General features: G+C 31.9%; 1 protein-coding gene across 4 annotated transcripts in view; it reads right to left on the bottom strand.

Moving 5' to 3' along the window:
- LOC129908590 (chloride intracellular channel exc-4) overlaps nucleotides 1-24,084 on the bottom strand; it is a 42,301-nt gene that overhangs the window by 16,720 nt on the left and 1,497 nt on the right. Inside the window, exon 1 of one of the 4 annotated variants that reach the window (XM_055985203.1) lies at nucleotides 1,318-2,219. The exons of the other annotated variants lie outside the window; for them this stretch is intronic. The gene's annotated coding sequence lies outside the window, so the exon portion shown is untranslated. Of the gene's footprint in view, nucleotides 1-1,317; nucleotides 2,220-24,084 lie in introns of those variants that run through there. 4 annotated transcript variants of the gene reach the window in all.

Genomic DNA, 24,084 nt, shown 5'->3' with positions numbered 1-24,084 from the left:
AGAGTTCCTAAGATCGTTTCACTTCATGATAGTACTATGGAAATATATATACAATGCTGTCGCGTCGCACAATGGCGCAAAATGGTAAAAGGTTTGCATTAAATCAATTAAAAGAGGTAGACTAGACTGGGCCAAAAAAATAAAATATTTTTTTTTTTGAAAGTTACTTCGAAAATCTTTGGTGAAAATTTGAGCCGTTAAAAAAAATGTTAAGAGGTCTATCATCGGTGTTTTTTATTTTTATACATGATATAATGTTTTACAACAGAACTGCTAGACGATCAAAGTAAAAAAAATTTCTGTTCATTTTTTCTTATATAAAATTAAATTTCCTACAAAAAAGATCTAATTGAAAATTTTCGTCAGTTCGTCAATTATTCGAGTAATTAAGCTTTTAAAATCGAAGTGTTTTTTTCAATTTGGGCCCCTAAAAATGCTACTTGAATAATCTTAGCGATCAATAAATAATACATCAGGGGCCCCAAAAAAAAAATACGTATACGTACTTTTTTTACTTGTTCTTATTTTCTATACCAAAGTTGCCCCCAAATATCAAAATGTAGTCTTGTCCTGGGGCCAACACATTTTGAAACATTTTCTTTTCTTTTATTGTAATTTAAATGTATTCAGTCAATATTTTGTTAGTCTTTAGTGTGTCAGTTTATTTGGAACATTTCTTTGACATAAAATAAAGTTTCTCCTTCATCAGCACTACAGATGTTATAATACCAATTTCTGATTCAATTCTTGTGAAGTTGAACAAGGCAACTATATAAACACTGATTCTGATCTTCCATCTCAATAAATTTTTATGACTTCATTAATAGAAATACCAAAATAATCTCGAAATCTTATCGAATACAAATCTAATCTTGACATTTTTGTTTCTTGATTTTTAAATAAATGTTCCAAATTTGGTAAGAAACAAAAAATATGTCTCTACCTGTCGTTAATCAAAATTGATTGCGTAAAACATACACAAATGTAGAAAAGTTATAAAGAAACAAAAAAAAAAAAAAAATAATTAAAAACAGAACAACAAGCACATTGACAATCAAAAGTACAACAAAAATGTTAAAAGTCTGACTTTTTTTTTTTCAAAAAAGACTTATAACGTAACACTTCCAATTCAATAATAACTGAAAAGTTTAAAATCCACACAAATATGAATTTCAATTGCGATACTAAAAACAACTGCTGTTGAATTGCGCTGGAACGATGAGGTCATTATGAAATATTTATCTTTAAGTTCGTTTATTTTTTTTTTTTTTTTGCTTTTTTTTTTCTTTTTATTATTTGTTTTGCTTGCTTTCTTACCGCCTCCACGTCAATAGCGGCAAATCAATTCCTATTCGTTTATTTTGTTCAACATTCAACCATTCAAAGCGTCCGGTTGAAGAACTTTTTGAATTATTATCTAATAACTGCCAGTTTGCAAGAAAGATGAGAATTTACGATTATATTTCCGCAAATTGAACTTATTTAAGGGATTTTTTTTTTTTCAATATTTATAAAAAAAAAAGTATCGTAAGGTAGATTATCTATTAAGAATATAGAAAATTAACACCAAAAGTCAAGTGTTTATATTTGAATTAGAAATACAAGGGGGCATATAGCATTTCGGTAAAGTAGCGATACTTTTAATTAGCGGTCTTGTAGTGTTTTGTGTGTATTGATTAAATATTTGCTTTGGTACTTTTTTTTTCAACTTAACTAACTACCTTGAAGCAGAAACATGTGAGAAAGAGTTTAAAAATAAAACAGTATGATTCACTTTATGTAGACATTATGAGTTGTTGGATGATAGTTATTATGTCGAAGCTAGTTTATTTAGAAACTACAAAATGTTTTGTTATTAAATTCAAATATTTGTGTTTCATACATAAATTTCAGGGAGAAAAATCCATGAATTTTTTAAGACCGTAAATCCAGCCAGTTTAAAAAAACAATTTTACGGGTTGTTTCATAAATCCGTGGGCACAAAGCTAAAGCCATGAATCTGCAAAATTGTAGTTTTGAGAAAACCGGCTAACCCATTTTACTCTTTCTTGTCCGTTTTATAATGATTTCAATTTTTATGGGTTAGAGAGTGCAGGTGCCTAGGCCATTTCATGTCCTAGGTTCGACTTCTAGAAAAGTCAGATCTAAGATCAAATGTTCAAAATTTTAAGCTGAATATTTTTTTAAGTATCAAATATTGCACTTATAACGTTTTTTGTCACGCCCGTTACATAGATAAACCGCTGTTTATTGATACTCTTAAAACCCACTTCGACTATGTGCTCAAAGTACTTAAAATGAGCTCCTCAAGGCTGATCTTTAGAGTTTTAAACTATCTGATCACAAACAAACTGAACTTTGTCGCAGCTTGGTTTCAAATTTCGAGTTCCGTGAATGAAACACTGGTAATCAATTTACACGATCATTCAGCATTAAAACAATCTCTTTATCAGTTGGTGACCAAATTAGATGAACAATCTCACCAGAGTTTCATCAACCAGGCCAAATCATCGCAATATAGAGATTTTTACAGCAACCTGCAGTATGACCTTGGACCTCTTAGTTATTTTAATGATAAGAATCCTACAGAAATGATATCGCTGATACTACGAGCTAGAGGGGAAATCCTTCCTCTTAATTTCATTCCACATAGACCTGATTTGCCTCTCGAGTGCGACATCTGCAACATGCATGCCAGAGAAAACGTGGCACACTTTCTAGGATCATGTCCAATTCTCCAAGAAATGAGACGAAATATTTTTGGAAAAAACCATTTGACATCAGAGGAAGTTATTCAAATTTTAAATGGGGCAAAAAGTTGGGAAAATTTGTACAAATTTGTTCGTTTGGCTCTAAGTTATAGAAAGAAAATACAAACAGAAAGCTTTTGATCTATCAGTTTTGATTTTAAAATAAGAAATTCAAAGAAAAAAAAAAAAATTGTTCTTAATATTGTAAACTATTATATTCTATTTGAAAAATTAACACAAAACGCATTGTATAAAATATTATATTATATTCTGTCAATCTGACCGACGGTTATATACCAGGTCGTAATCGACTTGTATTTAAATATTGTATTTAAATATTGTATTTATAAATTTATTTTTTTTTTATGCTTCAATAAAGTCTAATCTAATCTAATCTAATCTAATCATCAGGGATAGGATGTTGTGGAATTTGCCTTTTTTTCTTGCTCAATCGTACGACACTATAGATTAAAACAAACACGTTTCACGTCCCCCTCGTGCCAAATATATGTATTTTATTTTGCCTTTTTTTTGCCTTTTCTTTCGTTATTGCCTTTTCTTGCCTTTTCTCTTGTTATTGCCTATTTTGCCTTTTTCTATGTTTGTTCATCTTTTTAGCGTCTTTAAAGTAATCCCTACACATAAAACACTAAGAAACAAACAAAAAAGATAACTTACTCAATATATTACTTACTCAATATATCTATATTAAGGATCCACTAATTACCCCACACAAACAAAATTCGAGTGAAAAGATCTACCTTTGTACCTTGTTTTTTGCTATTGCTACCATTTGCCTTTTATGTTTTATTGCGCGGCCGGCAACCGACACGTATCAGGGTTCAAAAGCTAATTTACTCAATTTGCAATACTGGATTCGGGAAGTTCTCCAGATTTTGACAATGAAGAGAGATTTGGAAGCCGCGAAAAAGGCAATCTCAAAAGATGTTGTTGAGAAGTACAAATCAGTTTTTTTGGGCAATAAGGGATTCGAGAGAGTTGAACAAGTAAATTGAATAATAAATGGGGACACAAATCAAGAGCTCCTGGCAAATGTTGAAGTGGGTGATGTCGAGTGCTTTAATTAATTAATTAATTTAATATTTAGCTAATTTAAAGCACTCTTATGACGACTTTTCACGAGTCGATTTTAGCCGCTCGATATGTCGCACGACTTGCAGCTAACATTCACATGAGTTGAAAAGCTTTGTCGCACGGTAAAAACGACTCGTGAAAAGTCCCCATTAAGGGACAAGCAGGCGCTTGTTACCCGAAAATTAAAAAAAAACTCATGATTGTTCAAAATTACTACAATTAATTTTTATATTACATGCTTTCTCTCTATAAATGCCTTTTTATGCCTTTTTTGGAGTTTTATTTTGCCTTTTTTTAAGTTTTTAGGTCCACAAGATCCTATCCCTGCTAATCATAGATAAACCGAATATCGATCTTTTTTAAGAAAAAGTACTGAAAACAAACATTTGGAAACACACTCAAATATGCAAAATTTTGTAACCATTTTTGTATTCCATTTGAAAATAAGCTGATTTGTAAAGTCACGCCCGTAACACATCTTAATCGAATATTGAAACTTAATCACGTATTTTTTCAGTTATCATGCATATTACTCAGGATTTAAGTTGAATTCTACTGATGTTGAATAGTGGACTCAGAAAAACTTTTTGTTTGTGAATATTGCACACTTATGTGTTTACTGCCTTTTTTGTTCTTAGGTAAGGTTAGTTTTAAGTGACTGTGGGGCGAAGATTCGACTTATTAGACCGCATGGATCTATTGTGATACTTCAAAGAATAACAAGTTAGGAAGGAGTCCACTAGTCGAACCACTCGAAACTTTATATGAACAGGGGAGAATTTTCACTTCTATTTTTACAAGATCGCTAGTAACTTCATAGGAGAATTCTATCAGATGGAGTTTTCTTTCATTGAAGAGGGCCAGACAGGTACAATGGTGTTAAACTGTTTTCTATTCTTCATCCACACAGCATCTGCAGAGGCCAATAGAGCACACGCAAGGTCGTTTGAGGTGCAGGGTCGAAAGTTCACAGGCCAAAAGTCCATTATGGACTATTGGCTCACTTGTGTTGGTCATAGCTCCATAAATCAATTATGGACTTACAACCCACCCAAGTGGGTCAAAAGTTCACACAAAATTCCTGTGGACTTTTGGCCCATCGATTAAAAATGTATAACCAATTAGGAAAGCAAAAATTCATTATGCGGCTGAGTTCTCATATTCTAATTTTTTTCTCAATATCTCTCCAAAACATTTATAAAAAAAAGTGATCAAATATCTTTTGAATTCTAGTGAATTTTAGAAAATTACTTTAATAAGTATTCAAAACTGGAACAATCATCAATTTTCGAAATGTTCAATTGGTGTCATGAAATTAGTCCAAGTGAAAAAAGACCAACTTTCAAAAATTGGTTTTACTTCAATTTTCAACATTTATAAATAATACAATTATTCAAAAGCTTTTTAAAACATTTGAATAAACATTGAAAACATTAAATGAAAAAATCCCATTTTGGCAGTTGTATGAAAATACCGCACACCAAAGATGTTTATGTTATACATAATTCGGTAAACGCGAAGCGGAAATAAATTTTGCCCACGGGAGAATCAATTTTTAGGTGTGAAAATAAAAATTCGCGCGAATTTAGACAGATTCTCATGTGAGCAAATTTTTTTCCGCTTCGCTTTCCGCCAATTAATTGGGATTTCTCTCCATGTGATAATTAATTAGCCCGCTTTGTTTGCGAGATAGTTCCCCAAATAATTGGCGATTATCACTATGAGACTCCAAACTAATCGTCTTTTGAACAAAACTTTGTTCTTCTTTGCTTTGTGCGAGTTTTCGAAAATTACTTCAATAAGCCTTACAAGATATAGTAGTAAGTCGAGGGCGTAGAAAGGTGTTGATCTTAGCGATTTTGACTAGTTTGTTAAAGTTTATCCCTCTGTCATGTGCAGGGTATTTAGCTTGATTAAATAAAGTGAATGTTACAATTTTAACTGTCGGGGTTCAAAGTCGGGAGTTCGATTCATATCGATTAATAACTTTTTGCCTGGAAAATATTAAAATTTCAACATAACACCTACTAAATTGCTCTTTCAAAACTCAAAGTAATAGTCTCACGTTGAACATTCATTGCATGCGAAAAGGTATTAAACTTATTTCTAACCAACAGAAAAAAATGTACGGGTACCGGTAAACAGTCCTATACAATTGGAACAAAATTGCATTTAAAATATAATTCCAATCTACTATAGTCACATTCTCCAACCTCCATACCTAACAAATTCAGTTCACTAACAAGACCTTCTGTTGCAAAAATTTGACGTGAAAAATCATATCATGTCTCAAATTGTTGTTTTGTTTTGGTTTATTTTGACAGAGAAACAAATGTTATATTTCGATTAGCACAATTCTACTGCCAATCAAAACTTTAGTTAAACTCTTTTGCACGACCAGAAAAACTATTCCGCAAGGTAAATGCAATTGGAACAGCAAAAAAATATAGTTTATCAGACACTATTTAAGTTATACCTTCGTGGCGTTCTCAATTCGATCAAAAAAAAAAATGTCTCAGACTGTCTCAGTCTCAGGAAGACACGACAAAAAACGTGAGAAATTTCCATAAGACTTCCATTTCAGAATTTGTTTTTTTTTTTATTGAATATACTAAACTTAGAGCTTATAGCTAGTTGCTGAGTGTAAGTGCGCTACACTAACGTTTTACTCGATTTTTTTTTGTCTTCTCTTTAGAGTAACTTTGTAAATCGACGACTAAGAAAATGTAAAGAAAAACGTGAGTCAGCTGAACTAAAAATTATTGTTTACTCACGTCGTTGTTGTCGTCATCGGCCGTTGTTGCCGACGAATATAACCAAGAAGAAAAAAAAAATAAAACTAATGAAAATGAAAAGAAAATGAGAGAGAAAAAAAATATTTAGAAAGGAAACCGCAGTCAAATTGAAAATGTCACTAAGCAAACTATGTGCAATTCACATGAACAATTTACTACAGGCAGTGTAGCACAAACTGAAAACGATCAGTAAAAAATTTAAACATTCGTTTAACAGAGAATTGAAAACACGCTGTAAAGAAAAGAATGGGCACACTAAGAAAATGACATTTAAATTTAGTTTTAAGATAAAAGGCTATTTTTAGAAAGAATGAATTAAAGAAAACTCATCAAAATTTAGTTAAATCAATCACAGAAGCTATTTAAATTTTAAGACCCAATTATAATAGGCATAGGCATGAGCTTACATGAGCTAATGTCAAATTTTGAATTTTCGTGAAAAATATGCAAAGTAGAGTAAGTTTTTCTTCACGAAAACGCTCCAAAATTGATTGGTGATCCATAGTTTCAAATTCTTCCGAAGTATTTATTCCATTTTAACTCATAACTACTGGAAGAAAAAAAGTGAAGTACCTAGTTCTCAGTAATTTTTTTATTTTTTTTTTTTTTTTGACTTGTATATTAAATTTGTTCAATCGGTTTTTTTAGCTTTCGAGAGATTTTAGATACTGATTTGAAAAATGTGGTTTTGAGAAAAGGCATTTGGAAATTTAGAAATGAATAAAGTGAATAATGGAAACGTCCACTTTTTCGGCTAAAACTTCAAATTTCAACCAATATAAAAAGGGACACAGGTCTCGATTTTTTTTTAATATCGGCGCTTCTGTCCGACTTTACTGTGTTATAAGTCCCGTATCGAATTCGGGACTTATTTCAAACCTTGCTGAAAGTCCCTCGTACAGTTTTTTTTATTTTTGCGTATGCATCTGTGGAGACAATTCAAATAAAAGGTTCAAAAGTATGTTTTACTAATTCGACACATTTTGGAATAGAAGCACAAATTTTGTTTTGTTTTGGGGTAGCTGGCGAGTGAACATCACATACAAAATCTAGATGAAAATATATTCTTGTTTCATACTTTATGTGTATGTGAGTCATATTTTACTAGACATAGCGCAGCTAATCAAGCTATACTACCTTCGATTTGCTTTTCTCACTTAAATTTACTTTAGATTAGGGTTGCCATGCGTCCGGGTTTTCCCGGACATGTACTCTTTTTTGGCTGTGTGGGGGACGTCCGGGATAGTTTCTATCAATTGTCCGGGATTGTACTCTTTTGAAGCCTTTAAAAATCTCACTTTTTGTATGCTACTCTTAATTCATTCCTTATTCAAAAAACGAATCGAGTTCATTAAAAGCGAGGCGTTTTTATTTTGGTCTATTATCTGCTCAATTCTTTGTTGTGTTCTGTTCCAATATAATCAAAACTCAAAAATGTGCATATGAGGTACTGGTTAGTGAATTCTCTGACCAACAAAAATTTATTTTAATAATTTATTTAAATTTTATTATTTATTACAGTAGGTACCTTATTGTAAGACTCAACACTCAAGGTGCAAAATTTTAAACGATTAAGAAAAATACATAAGGCCGCTTAAGTAAGTTGCTAAGTCAAAAAGACCATTTCTTAACTTAAATAGTAACTCACTAAAAATTCTATTAGCATTTAACTAAGGGCCAATTTTTCAATAGTCAGTTAAGAAGTCATTTAGTACTTATTCCTAAGGATAGAGAAAAAATCAATTCTTCAACAAGCAGATATAGCTTATTCCTTAGAATAAAACTATCTGCTTCTTTCAGAGACGAATAAAAATTATCCTAAGGAATAACCTCAACAAAAATATTGTGTCAGTTGGCAAAGCTGTTTTGAAAGAATTTTGAAAAAAATACAGTGGAACACAAGAAAACAAAAACAATCATGAATAAAAATGACGTTTAATTTTAAATATTTTTGAATTTGACCATTTTTTTTTTTTGTTATTCTGTAGAATAAATTATTCTTGATTGAAAAATTCAATGTTTTTATCTGATTGTTTATGAGCCTAATAACTTTATTCGTCGAACAGTTAACTGACTGTTTATTAGAAGATTGAAAAATTGGCTCTTAATCGTTTAAAACTTTGAACAATTGGATTTTAATGGAATTTTTAATTTTTTTTACTGTAACTATGTACATTCCAACTTATGTAATATTAGCTAAAATTTTTACCTTTATTTTTTTGTGAAAAAAATAAGAAAAAAATGCTACGGGAACAAGGGTTAAAAATGTGATTTTTAGTTAAATTTTGAAAAGATTGTTCCGCTTTTTTTTTGTTTTTATAAAACTATGCATTCCTTTTGTCCTAGATTTGTACTCTTTTTTGTGTCCTTTTTTGTCCGGGAAAGTCCGGGATTTTACATCTCGATTACTAGTTTCGTCAAAATATATCTGGCAACCCTACTTTAGATACTACTTCAAGACTTCGATAGGAATGTTTACTTCTTCGGTAAGTCAGCCTTGAAGGGCGGATACTTGCCTGGTCAGATAATCTGCCAATTCGGTAACTTGGTAACAACTTGGATATGGAATCAAGAAGACAGTTAACCTGAGGTTGACAGCTGGCACTTAAACTTGCTAGTTCAACTTTGCACTTCTTGACAAATTTGAAGGATGTCATAAGGAATAGCATTACAGCTACCTAACGATCTGTAAGTATATGAAGCTACACATTTTGGTTCTGAAGTGGTTTTTGTCTGATTGCCAATAGCTTTGGCAAATTTTAAGGGATTCAGGGTACAAAGACAAGAAAAAAAAAACATTTTTGAAAGATGTGACAGCAGACGGACTGTGGCCATTTTTGGAATCTCCCAATTTAGTTGCAGGGCAAGAGGAGCAGAGAAGGTGTCGGTAGGTCGGTTAGGTAGGAAAAAGAATGAGGACGGAAATTGGGGAAGAAAATGTTTGGAAAGGGAAAGAGCGAATATTAAGTTCCAGTGACGTGGCCTGGTTCCGATGCAAGGTATTAAGCTTCCCAGAATGGGGGGGGGGGGCATTTTGCCCCCAATACTTAACCTCACCTGCAAACAAAAACATAGATCAGGCCAGGGTACAAAAGTAAGAAAAAAACATTTTTTGAAAGATGTAAAAGCAGACGGACTATCATCATCTCAAGTTCACTGCGAATGTTGATGCAGTATGGGCTAAACCCTCTCAGCCATGGAAATCCGCTGCCATTTTTAGGATTCTCCCAAACGATATACTTTTTTCTAATCATATCATGTCTCGGAAACATATCTATATATCGCACATGTACTACAAAAGTGTCACAACTCAAAAATCTTCATTTTTCAATAGAGACGATAAACCAATTTAAGGAGAATAGAACGAGTATATTTATTATTTACTTAATTTTTAGAATAGGAAACACACTTTTAACCAATTTTAGACAACCACCATCATTTTAACTATCTTAAACCTTGGAAATTCACGTTTTTAGAGTTGTGACAATTTTCGTGATCTTTGGATTAAAAATGTGTCATTTTTGTCAAAGTAGTTTTTATTTCAAATGAAACATCTAAAACGACATTTTACCTTCTGGAATAAAAACTATTCAAATTATATCAATGGCAACTAGATAGATTTGTCCGGGAAAATTTCAAATATTTTTTTTTGTCAATAACTAAAAAAATCTGTTTTTTGAGTTGTGACACTTTTGTAGTACATGTGCGATATGTTTATATTTTTAAAGTTCTATGGTCGCTTTTTCACAAAATCCAGATTTTTCGTAAGTTAATACTTAAAAATTTAATTTTTTAAACAATATTTCTTCTTTGAAAAAAAAAAAATTGCTTAGGAAATTCTTGAGTATTTTTCGATTTAGAATAAAACAAATGAAATAAACATTTACAACATCATAACATACATAAGATATAAAATTGTATTTGTTCAATTCACTATGCTGTTACGTATTATGAAGATTTTCAATCCAAATGTTTTAGTCTGTCTTTCATTTGGCACATACCTGAAAATAAAAGAAAAAAAAAAAAAAGGAATTGTTAGCGATATTTGGTTTAAAATGTTCTTTATTTAAATTTCAAAAAATGATCTACATTCAATCAATCAACCTTTTTAAAAGAAAAAAACCATAAGGATGCAAAGTGAACAAAGTATAACTCTTCTATAAATGGTTTCGCCTATCTAAATAACCAAATCATATTCACCAAGAAGAAGAAGAAGAAAAAAACTAAACACAACAAGAAGGGTAAGAAAGTAGGTCAAAACCAACAATTCACGGAGAGATTAACATATGTTACACGAACAACAACGAACACTAGCCATTACAAAGCAATGCACTATTGTTATAACAGTGCTTAAGCTAACTAAAGTCCATATCCAAATTGTAGTTTACGCGAGTACTTCTACTATGTAGCTGCATGGTGCATAGTAAACGTTTTTTATTCGCTTGGTTGTGTTGGATACAAAAATGAAAAAAATATCTTAAAAGAGGGGGTGGAGAACGTCATAGTACTCGTATATCTACATTTAAGTGAACGTGACATTCTTTTTCCTTTATAATGTTTCACATTGTATCTGACTCCCTGCATTATGGGACTTAGAAGAAGAGAATGTCTTATTTCTACTGCAATCGTTATGTTGTTGTTTGTTTTGGTTTTTCTTTCAAGAAAAAACAACAACTCTTTTAAGTCCAGCAGAGATAATAATAATTTTTTTTTTGTAATGTTTAATCTGAAGTTTCATAAGTGAAACCTTGCAAACACATGAATCATGCATGTGACGTGATGACGGTTGACGGGCTGCAGTCATTTACAATTAGCGCGTTGTTCCAAAAGAAAATGATAGTACACTTTGTTAATTTGAAGCAAGCAACAAAGACAAGCAGTTCATTGACACTACATTTAATCATTTTTTATGACTACTCTATTTTGTGCAAATATAAAAAAATTTTAAAAAAGCAATTATGTGTTATTTCCCTACTTAACAGCTGTAAGTTTTAATTTGAATATTGAACTTTTTCTTATCAAGTTTTTAGGATAAGAATTTTTATTTTATTTGGACTCTCCTGTTAAAATTCGACTTAACTATTAAAACTGTACTATGCACGCTACTTACGTTTACAATGACACACAATTGTCAGAACTGTTACTCTTCATCCACACAGCTCACTACAACTCCTTTACCTTTACAAGGGAATAAGTGTCAAGATTTCCATACAATACCTATAAGACAGCATCAGATAGCATCATATCAAAAATGTGATCTTTTTTATATTTTTTTTTTTTGAGAAATTATAATTCACACTGTGTTTTGACGAAAATATTCTCTAGCGCAACTTTAGGTGAAATTTTACCAATTTATCGTTTCCAAGTCCAGTCGTTTCTTATGACCAGTATGGATTGGGATTTGGATATGAATATCTTTTAAATGGTTAAAACAATCGATTTAACACCAAGGACTTTTTTGTAGAACGATCAAGAATACATCTTTAATAATAATAATAATAATTTAATAGGTAATAATGACTTTTCAGTGAATTAAAAAAAGTAAAAAATGCTTTTATAAATTTGTTTAACTTTGACCTCGAATATCTTTCTAATGACTAATGAAAAAAGGATCCAAGACCTTTTTGTAGAACAGTCTGTTTCCTATAAGAATATGCTATGCAACTTTGATTATTATAATTGTTCAATTTGTTAGAAAATTAAGAAAAAAACGAATTCTTTGGACCTCGAATATCTTAACGGTTATATAAACGTGTACAATTTCCTGTAAGAATGTAAAGAAATTTGCGAAAAAGTCGATTGGTAAAAAAAAAACGATTATTTTTTAAAAATGAGAACTGAAAACTGGGAAGCGGAGGATCTTCCCATTTTTATTAAGAGCTCATAATTGTTGAATATGTTCTAGAATTTTCTAGTAATCGATTTTTCGGAGCATAAAATTAAGAAAAAAAAAATATTCGATTTTTTTTTACCCACCCTAATATAGAACTTTTATTTTGGTTCCAAGTGTGGAATGCGAATGTTGATAATTTTCATCTTTCAACTTCAGAATGAAAAGGTTGTACATAATTTCCTGTTTGAGAAAATGTTTCTAAATTGCCCTTACGAAAAGAAATCATGTTAATAAAGTGTTTCAACAATTAATTAATTTTTATATTACCAAAAAACTAAAATAGTCTATACAAGAAAAAAAAAACAATCAACACAAAGCAAAAGCAAGGATGCTCTGTAAAAACAAGTGCCTAACAAAAAGCCTTCAAGAAATAGATCAAGATCTTCATCTGACGACGACAAAACTACAACATAAAACCTGCATGCATGCGTGAGGAAGAAAAACCACTTGTCTTTATTGCCAGGACAGGAAAACCTTTCTCTTCGTTTTCTTTAAATTATAGTCTTCTTTATTTTTATTTTTTTCTTATTTCCCCATTTGTTGTTCCTAACACAGAGTGTCATTTAAGTGTAGACAAATTGTTCAAAAGCATTCCACACTTTCCGCTGGTATACGACTTACAAACTTGAAGATTGTACATCGCAATGTCGATTTAGTTGTGCTGATGTTGTGGAAAGGAAATTTAATTGTAGTCAATCAATCTAAGACAACTTTTCTCAAAAAATCCACTGTCTCTTTCAACAGAATATAACCAGTTGCAGAGAGATGTCAAAGGAATAAAATAAACAACAAACAATTTCGCTTTTTAAGCTCTTAAGTAAGAGTGTACACATTTTGAGCAATCTTTCAAATTTGAAAACAATGATGATGATGATTGGCCTTAACATTAAATGGCTATTTGACAAGATTGGTAACTTTTTTTTTTGGCCAAGAGTTCAATGCAAATAAATATACTCGTACTTATACAATTAAGAGATGAAAAGTGAATGAAAAAGGAGGCTTCATGACAAATTAATGACTTTCACTTTTGTTCTTCAATAATGACACACTCTTTTGAAGATTGTACGAGTATTTATTTAATGGATTGTTATTTTTTGTTTGTTTTTTATTTGAACTGAGAAAACTTACTTGCGCATCTAAAAGTACCATTTAAGGTCTATGCAAGTTTGCAACTTTTCTATGGAAACCACAGCCATATTTGGCATATTCTTATTTATGCAAAAATAAAAATTGTGTAGTTGCAATAGTGTATACTTGAAACGTTGTTGATTGTTTTATAATTTGAATTCATTAAAATGATCATACGATTTTACTACGGGAAAACCTGTTGTAAATTGATTATTTTCATTTAAGCAAGGCTGAATGTGCCCATCAATGGCCTTTTAAACTTATTGTAAGGGCCTTTCAGTATAATGCAGTTCGTTTGTGATTTTGTACAGGGTGGGATAATAACAACGGAAATTAGAACAAAAAGACCACTTTACGTTAAGATCTTTAGGAAATGACTCGTTACGTCCGTGCTGCCAGCGATAGTGAGTGTAAAGTGCGACTAAGACTTGTAGAAAGAGCTTAAATGCACTAAGCCTAAAAATGAGTCAATACCTACTTAATTATGGTCACTCTTTTTGAATGAGTCTTCCTTTTTGCCATTTGACATTTTTAATTTTTTTTTTTCAACAAACTTGTATTGGATTTTACTAAAACTGATAGTAAATAACGGTTATTGGTATTTTTTAGACCTTTAAGTTCAAGGTAATTTTTTAATCAATAAATTAGTTTTAAGTTTTTATTTTAATAAGAATTTTGTAATATTATTGCCCTTGATCCGGCAATATTTTTATTTGCACAGTAAACTATATGTATTTGTTAAGGAAATGACGTGTAGATTTGCTGCGGAAAGCTGCGAATGGTCAATTTATTAAGTTTTGAAAAGTTTGAAAAAAAAAAATTTCTGGAAAATTGAGAAAAAAAAACCGGCTAATGTGGAATAAAAAGAAAGAGCACAGTTCATGTCTCCACAACTTGCTTGTACGAACTATGATTTTCACTAAAAAAGTAAAAAAAAAAGCTTGGAAAATCTATAAATCAGTACCTGAAAAAAAGTATTTTGTGTGTTTTACTCAAAAAGTGCTGATTTTTCAACGAACTTTTATTCGACGGACATAAGACGTACTCCGCATACATACATTTTTGGCTATTTACTTTTCTTTAAAACTACATACACCGAAAAAAAAAATCACTTTTCAAGTAACACTATAAAAAAAATTTACTTTCTTCGACAATTTCTCATATTTTCTAGAGAAATTTCGCTGCGCTTTCTGATTCGTTATTAACCAGAACTTTTCCACTTTTATATGAGCCTGAATAAAATTTGACTGGAAAAAAATAAAAAGTTGACTCTGATTACCCATTTTTAAAATGTTTGCTTTCTACTTTTTCACGTTTTTTAGTGAAACGGCAAAGAACTTAGGCTTTAAGCAGGTTTTTCAGTTAAGCTAACTTTTCAATGAAAAGAATTAAAATTTCGAAGGAATAGCATATAATATCTGCGATTTTCTGTTAAACACTTTAAGTCAAGCCGGTTCTACTGTACATGTTGATTTTAAGAAGTGGCCTATTTTCCATTAAAGAATATATGGTTTAAAGACAAAGTATAACATAAAATAATTTTGGCCGCTTAAAACTTGCAACCTATGTATGTGCGCTGCTACTTCAACCAACTTTTCGTGCTGAAACTGTTAGCAGCTGGTTTAGGATAGGGCTGGCTGGAGAAGCTTGTTGGTAGACGTCCAGACCCACAATGGATTGTATAGTCGCCTTAAGGCGCTGGGCACCAAAAGTAAGTAATTCAGTAACCATTTACAATGTCACTTAGTTTTGTTCTCCGTTTACAAATAAAATTAATTTATACCTTAAAAATTATCCATTCGCCGGCATTATACAACCCAATTGGACATAAAAAGTTTGCTATGTTTTGATGTCTTATCATGTTGTAACTAAACATCAAATTACTTGTTACAACATACTCGTTCTATAACTTTAAAAAGGCTAATTGTGAGACACATTTTTTTGTCAGAGCATTTAATTAGTAAAGATATCATCTTTATTAATTCATCTAATCATTTAGCTGTGAATTGATTAAACCGACAGCCGACCTAATTCGTGACCACCGACAAAATTTAAATTCCTGAAAAAAAAAACACTCACACACACACAAGCAAATATCAACAACTATCAAATGTACTCGATTCTTTTTTTTTTCGTATACATTTTTATGTAAAGAATAATTTTGGTTTTTCTTGTTCAAATATTAAAAACCAACAATAATAACGCCAGAGGGTATTTCCAAAGATAAGATAACAATTTAAACACACAAAGAAATATCCAATATAGTAGATTATATTTTTTTTTAAATTAAATTCAATATAGACAAGAAAAAAATCGTTTATAGTGAAATACAACAAGAGCATTGGCGTCACCATTTATTTCTTGTGTTTTATTTGATCAATGATGATGGTCACTTTGAGTTGATAATCAATTTTAATGGATTGACTTTAAGTCAACGATACCATTAAAAACAATTAAATGACTACATAATTTAACAATGCCTTGAATCTTCTTAAGCAAACAAAAAAGTGTCAAGAATAATATTATGTGTAATTATGATTAACTTTTAGAAGAAGTTCAATCGTTCTATGAGACCTTTTCGAGTTAAAATGGAAAACAATCCTATAACTGACATTTTATGAGTTAACTTGAGGTTAACTTAAAATTCAGAGTAAAAACCTAGGGCCAATAGTTTTTTTTTTGGAATTTTGGCGAGTGAATATTAGTACAAAACAGGATTTTTCTATAACCAACTTTGAACAAACCCCAAATCATTTGGCTACTAAATATGATGAACACAGTGGATAAACCAATACACATTGGGTTTGAAGTTCTTAACATTGAAATGGCAGGGAAAACAGAGGCGGGTAATATATTCCACATCCAGGTTTCCCTGTTAAATAAAGAATTTCTGTACTTAACGGTACGCTGGAAGTCGACCTTAAGGGTAAAGTGATAACTGATGAGCATTTCTAGAAGCGGGAGTATCACAATTGAATTATTTCAGGGAACTAGCTATTTATCTGAACATTAGCTGTGTTTTTTTTTCTTCTTGATCCAGATCAGATCATTGTATTTATTCGCGAAACAATAACAAAACAAAATCCTGCTTTTGTTGTAAATCTAATAAAAACAATGAAATATAAACAGAGCTTCAAAAACAGCAAACAGTCGAGGGACGCATTTATTTCAGCTATCGAAATTATTATTTTAAAAGCTCGGTTTTTCATTCTATCCAAGAAACTCAAATACGTTATCGAAGAATCTACCCAAATAAGACAGTTGTGCTTAACGAGGAAAATATTTTCTATAGACAACTCCTAGATCAGAAAATGAAAAGCCGTTTTTACACCTTCATAGGAACATTTCGCAATGCCAAAATTTTACAAACAATCATAACATCAGACCAATCCGGTGCAACAGAAGCATGAACTTTTTGATGTATGCAGGATTTAATCTCTTTAACAGTTTGCCAAATGATTTGATAAACGTATCAAAATTTATTATTTTTTAAAATAAACTAAAAACCAGTTAGCAAAATAGTTAAAAACTAATTAAAGTTAAAAACTTATTAAAATTATACTTAATAATCACAAATATAGATAGATTTTAAAATGTTGTAAATTTGCAAGAACGTCAAAAACACGTAACAGAAAAATTGTTAAAAATTTGTTAATTGTATTTGCTAAAAAAAGTCCAACGAACAAATAAACTCTATTATTTATTTATTTAACTTTTAACCAAATATTGGCTCATTTCACAGAAGATGGTTTGTTATTGATACCGATAGTTGAAAGCCTCATTTTAATAATAGTAACCATTACGTTTTTGAAATATTAAATTCTACGCGGTTTCTTATTCTACATTGGAAAATGCTGTCGATATAAGAAGAAAATTCACATTAAAAGAACATGGGTGGGAATCCTCGAATGAATATGAAAAGCCAAGGGTAAAAGCGAAACAATGAAATGGATTAGAAATTCTGCAATGGAGATCATTTATAAAAATGAGAAATAGAGTCGAAGACAGAACGGAGCCCTGGGGAACACCAGCGTTTATATTATATATTATATTATAGGTTTTTGACTTGAATCCATTCAATGAACGGGTCGAAAGATAGTTTTTTAATTTAGCGAAGAAGAAACTCATTCACGCCAAAAGCCCGCATTTTCGAAAGAAGAGCTTGATGTGAAACTCTATCAAATGCCTTTAAAATTTCAAGTTCAACAATCTTACTTTCTTTAACACATTGTAAGAATTTGGTCCACTAGTTGGTGAAAAACTATCAGATCACCAGTGGACTTATTGATACAAAAACCGTACTGCCGTTCATTAGAAGCTTTCGTTCCTCGAGATATTTCTTAAGTTGAAAATTAATAAACGTTTCCATGACCTTGGAAAGAATGAACGTAAGTAAGTAAGTAAGGATCAGTCGGTAGTTTGAGGTTGAAGAATATTATCAGTTTTTTAGTTACAGGCTTGTCAAATGCTGTTTTCAATTCACTCGAAAAAAACCTATAGAGGAGAATAGATAAAATATCTTACACAAGGGTTAAAACGATGGTGGGGATACTATCCGGGCTAACGGATTTGGGTGCCGTGAAATAACGCCGAGCGAAATAACGCCGAATTCCAAAATTCGGCGTTATTTCACTTTACAAAAGCGAAATAACGCCGAATTTCAACATTCGGCCTTATTGCGCTTTGTCAAAGTGAAATAACGCCGAGTCCCAAGTGAGAAATAAGGCCGAATGCTAGAAATGTGAGCATAGAAGTGGACCTAAGTTAACCAGTATATTAAAATTCTAACCTTTTTTATTTTCAAAGGCATATAAGGCCCTAATTTATTAAGGCAGAATGGCCCCAATACCAATTTGGGACTTATGTCCATCCAAGCGAGGTATAGGTTCCAAAAAAGTTTTTTTTCTTATGTGCCTCTTATTTATTCATTAACAGATTAGTCTCAAGAAGGTACAAAAACATGTCGCAGGGACAAAAGGCCCAGGGATATAGCACCCACTTTTTATTTATGGGAGTTATGTTCCACTTGAGTGGGTTGACATTTAATTTAAGAATTATATCCCACTTGAGTGGGACATAAGCTCCATATATTTTTCATTTAAGTGGGACATAAGCCCCACGCTTTTCGAAATATAAAACAATAATGAACAATTATAACTTTGGTATATTTTATTCGCGTTTTGTTCCAGAGTCTTTAAATGCAAAAGAAACTTTGAATAAAATAATGATAAGAAACAAATAGATCCCACCTGTTTTAATTGGTGGAAAGCAAAGCGGACACAAATTTCTTACATGAGAATCTATTTAATTTTTGGAACCCAAACACGAAGCGGAAAAAAATTTTGCCCACGGGAGAATCAATTTTGAGGTGTGAAAATAAAAATTCGCGCGAATTTTTATTTTCACACCTCAAAATTGATTCTCCCGTGGGCAAAATTTTTTTCCGCTTCGCGTTTGGGTTCCAAAAATTAAATAGATTCTTATGTAAGAATTTATTTTTCTCTTCGCGTTTGCCAAGTTATAACACAAACATATCTTTGTTGTTTGGTATACACATAAATAAAACAATAAAACCCAAGATACTTAGGTTTATAAACAGTGAAATATTTTTGGAGGCTGAGAGCATGCTGCTCTGCTGCAATCCCCTTGATTGGATACACTATTGAATCGGCTTATTTGCCAATAAGGTGGGACATAAGTGCAAAATCGAATTATGTAACTATCCCAAATACAGTTATTCAGTTGGGAGATAATTTTATAATTTGTAAATTCTTTGTTAGTGAGACATAACGCCCATCCTTTATTTGTGGGTCTTTTGTCCAACCTGAGTTTGACATAAGCCCCACATTTAATTTGGAACTTATGTCTCACTCAAGCGGGATGTAAGCCCCACAATAATAGTGGCTGTTATTCCATGGGCCTTATGTCCCTGTGCCAAAAATATGGCATTTCAATACCAAACTGACTGCAGGTGGTTACATAGAAATTTTTCCTAAGCTCCACTTAGCAAGATTTTCCTCACTGAAAAAGTGAAATAACGCCGAATCGGCGTAATTTCACTTTATCATTGTGAAATAAGGCCGAATGTTGAAATTCGGCGTTATTTCGCTTTTGTAAAGTGAAATAACGCCGAATTTTGGAATTCGGCGTTATTTCGCTCGGCGTTATTTCACGGCACCCGGATTTGTGTATGTCAATATCTTTCAGAATACTTATCACTGAACTTTTGCGAACGAAAATTCGTCCCATGGAATCATATACGCTTTCAAGTAAGGGAACAGCCATTAAACTAATGGACAGTATAGTTTTCAGCGAATTGCCTCACAAGAAGATTAGCTTTTTCAACAGAGCTAATAAGAGTAGTGTCATTGAAGACAAGCGCTAACGAGCTTTGGAACCGAAGATGCTGAAGTGTTTCGCTCTCCAATTTTCTGTGAGAAGAAATTCCCTGAAACCTCAAAATATTGCTGCGGCTCTCAAAGACGACTTGGCATTTTTCATATCTTACAGTTGGCATGGGAAAATCAGACCTAGACTACAATAAAGTTGGGTAAATACTCAAGAAATAAAAAAAGAAAGCGTTTCAGTAGAATTTCGGCAATAAATTCCCAATTCTGGAGAAAAACCCACCTTCTTTTATCAAAGTAAAATAAAAACCAAACTAAAATGACAAAACATTGAGTTGCACATCCAAATAAGATAAAAAATCTCAGCAACAAAAATGAAGAAAAAAAAAAATATTAACAAAACAACACTTTCTAGCCAACTCATAGAGTATAACCAACCAACATCAGGAAAAAAAAAAGACTTCACTCTTTTCTAACATCACCTACCTAACCTACCTATATTTTCTACACCACTTTGCTTGCTTGCCATGCTTCACCATGATAGATATTTAAATAATATAAAAACAACAACAAAAAGTGTGTGTGTGTACAATATTTGAAAAATAAAAAAATTAAGAAGACAAAAATGAAACCCCAATCCTACGTTAGAGAAGCGAAAAAAAAAGACTCAAGAAACCAGTAGAACAACCAGACAACAACCACCAGCAGCAGTATCAGCCAGCATCACCCGAGTGTGTTTTGTTGTATTTCGTCGTTCGTCTTCCGCCCTCTCGGCATTACTCCATCACCAAAGTATCAAAAAAAAAAAAAAAAAAATATTATACTGCACGTCCACATCCACACGTCTTAGTTCATTCGATGACGCATCAGATTCAGAAGTTCAGAAGCAGCAGCAGCATAACTAGTGGCGGATTTACAAATGTTCAAGGTATAGGCTGCATAATTTTTGCCGCCCTTGCCACTAAAATTGTCATATCCTAAATTTTTGTTACATGCAACAATTTCGTTGAAATTCCACGCAGACAGTTATATATGTATGTCTATTTTCTAAACGTGAATAAACAATTTTTATTGTGCTTAGGTAAAATCACAAGTTACCCCAGTTTCTATAGGTTTGGGTTCCCCATTAAAATGATGGGTTGCCGTTTATTCAGGAATCAACTCGGTTAAACCACAGGTTTGTTCCTAAAATAAATAAAATGTTGGGTAAGACCACGGGTTCCCGCGGTAAAATAACGAGTAATTGCGAAAACATCTCGAATTACTTTAGTTTAATGTTTATTTAGCTAAAAAAAGCTATTTTTACATTAGAATAAACCAAGGGTTACGTTCGGTAAAATTTATTATTTGTTTGCTCCTTTAAAATCACGTATTGCTCAGGAAAAATCACGAGATTCCGTAGCAAACCGAAATCTTTGTTGTAAGATTGGAAGATGCCTCGATTAGATTAAGGGTTTTCTCAGTAAAATTGCTACTCCTGTGAAATACGGATAGCTTTGGTAAATCGCAAGTTTCTCCGCTGAAATTCTGGGTTTTCTTAGTAAAATCACTTCGATAGTACATAATACATAATATACTTTAGCTTAATTAGTCATTCTCACGTGAAAACTCTTAAAGAACGTGATTATTGAAAAACACGAACGTAATATTTTTATTTTGTTAGTGTATTTTTTTTTTTTTTTTTAATCAAGGTTAAAAATCACAGTGAATTAAAAATCACAGTTACAGTTATCCCTGTGACTGAAAAATCTTGACTTAGCTCATCTCTAAAAGGGGTTACCGACACGGTTATTGGAATGGAGAACAATTCCGTCCCGGAATTACAATGAACTAGTGAACTGAGTTCACATACTTAGTTCAATTTAGTTCACGATTAGCAGAGAAGAAAAGTGCCAATGCCACTTGGTCCAGTACCAACGTTTCTTTTTCAAGTACCACTACTTTGATTTCTGAGGCCAGAGCACAAAAAAGTTCCTTTTAATCTGTCTTTTTCTAAAATATGTAAAGCAACATTAATAACTAAACTGTGATTTCCAAGTCACAAGAACCTCACTAGGTGAGAATAACTCGATTTTGTGAGAATTTATTTCTCACAAACTTCTTCCTAACAAATGTCAAACTTGTGAGTTGTGACCCGCTTCAGAGCAGATCATAACCTCCAAAGTTTTTGTGATACGAAAACCTCACAAAATCATATTCAACTCATCTCGTGAACCAAAATGAACTATATAACTTTTAAGGACTTCACGGTTTCTTATAGACATAATTTAATTTTCTCGGATTAGCCGCGTTTTTTAACAAAGAAAGTACTTTTGTACTCACCCCGAACGTTTTGCATCAAGTTTCATTGAGCGTGGTCACCGGGAAACTGCCGTAAAATGTTATAAATGAACTAGTTCAGAACTAATTTAGTAGCGTGATTTGGACTAAATTGATCGATCACTCAACTGAACTAAAATTTCCCAACTCTAGTTTGTAGCCTCCAACCAGTAGTAGGACTGCCATGTATGGGTTGTTAGTGGAAAATGAGGATTACATTTCTAATAATTTCGATGTTGTTACTCATACGATCTGTGGACAAAGGGCGAGAAGCCGATTACTGGTTAAGAGGCGGCGAACTAGCTGTTTTACTCTGGAATATGTGCAAAATTGTGTCTCTTATATTGAAAATGGCTGAATTTAAATGAGCATACGGGCTCAAAAGTTTCGCAATAAATACAAACAGATATTCCGATTCCCAAAATTTTAAATCCCTATCATTATGCTAATGGGACGCGACTTAATTTTTAATGTTTTCATACAAAATATCGATAAATTACAGGTAGTTTTGAAGAGGTTTACATAAAAATTCGGTAAAACTGTAAAAGTTGACAGCACTATAAAATATTTATTTTTTTTTTAAATAATGCTGATTCAGTAAAAAGGAGGCCACACTCTCTATTGTGTTGAAGATATTTGCAAATTTTCCACATTTTCTATTAACTTTTACAGTTTTACCGAATTTTTAAGTAAACCTCTTCAAAACTACCTGTAATTTATCGATATTTTGTATGAAAACATTAAAAATTAAGTCGCGGAAAAAAAAAAACAAATTTTTAAAAATAAGTTGAGTTTGGAAAAAAAAATTGTTTTTAAATGTAATAACAACAAGTTTTACAAACTTTAGCGAAATAGCGAAATTTCCACGCCCCCTGCCACGCCCACTTCTGAGTGTGCATATTTATATCTAGAAAACGGCTTGCACAATTTGAATAAAATTTAAGAAATTTGATTATCTAGGCGAGTTCAAAAACACAAAATAGTGTCGACCCTATTCGCCCCCTGCCACGCCTACTTTTGTATACATGATTCAATCCAGGAACTTGTCTGTATGGGAATTCGGGAAAAAATAAAAAAACAAGTCTTTTGCTCAGATTTCTTGATTTTCAGGCTCTAAATTTGATTGCATATTTAATTTTGACTTCATTAACCGCAAAACACCACGCAATCGGGCTGTTGGGTTGGAAAAACAAACATCAAAAAGCTCCCTAGCTGAACACATTATGTAAAAAATACTCGTAAACAAACACTTGTTGCAAGAGAAAGCGCAAGTTTCTGCAGAAAAAACTTACTTTTTTTAAAAGATATAATTGTTTTCTTTCTTTAAATAAAAACACTTTTTTCCCATCTGACCCCTCTCAAAATATATGGCTCATCAAAGTTAGTACTTAAGACGAGCAAAGAAGCTTTGATTTGGACTCTCAAAAAAAATTTAAATTTACATGTAGAAAAAAATATGCATTTAGAATAATTATATTTTCTCTCCTGAATGTGAACCTAGCAAAAAAAATATCATGTTCTTTTTTTCTTCAGTAAATGCTCTTTTAACCGGTAACTACAAATCTTACTATAATTGTTTGTTTTTTTTATTGATCTTCTGAGGATCTCTGACAACAGAAAATTGAACTTTATCATAAATTAACTGTCGATTCATTCATTCAGACTTATTACCTTGAATTTGGCATACTTGCTTCACATTTTTGGCAAATTCTTTTTTTTTTGATTTTTTTCCACTAGTCGCCGCACTGTGCGCCGGG

Source organism: Episyrphus balteatus, chromosome 2, assembly GCF_945859705.1.
Source record: "Episyrphus balteatus chromosome 2, idEpiBalt1.1, whole genome shotgun sequence".
NCBI lineage: Eukaryota > Metazoa > Arthropoda > Insecta > Diptera > Syrphidae > Episyrphus > Episyrphus balteatus.
Note: the sequence above shows the minus strand (reverse complement) of the source record. Positions and strands in the feature narration are given on the sequence as shown.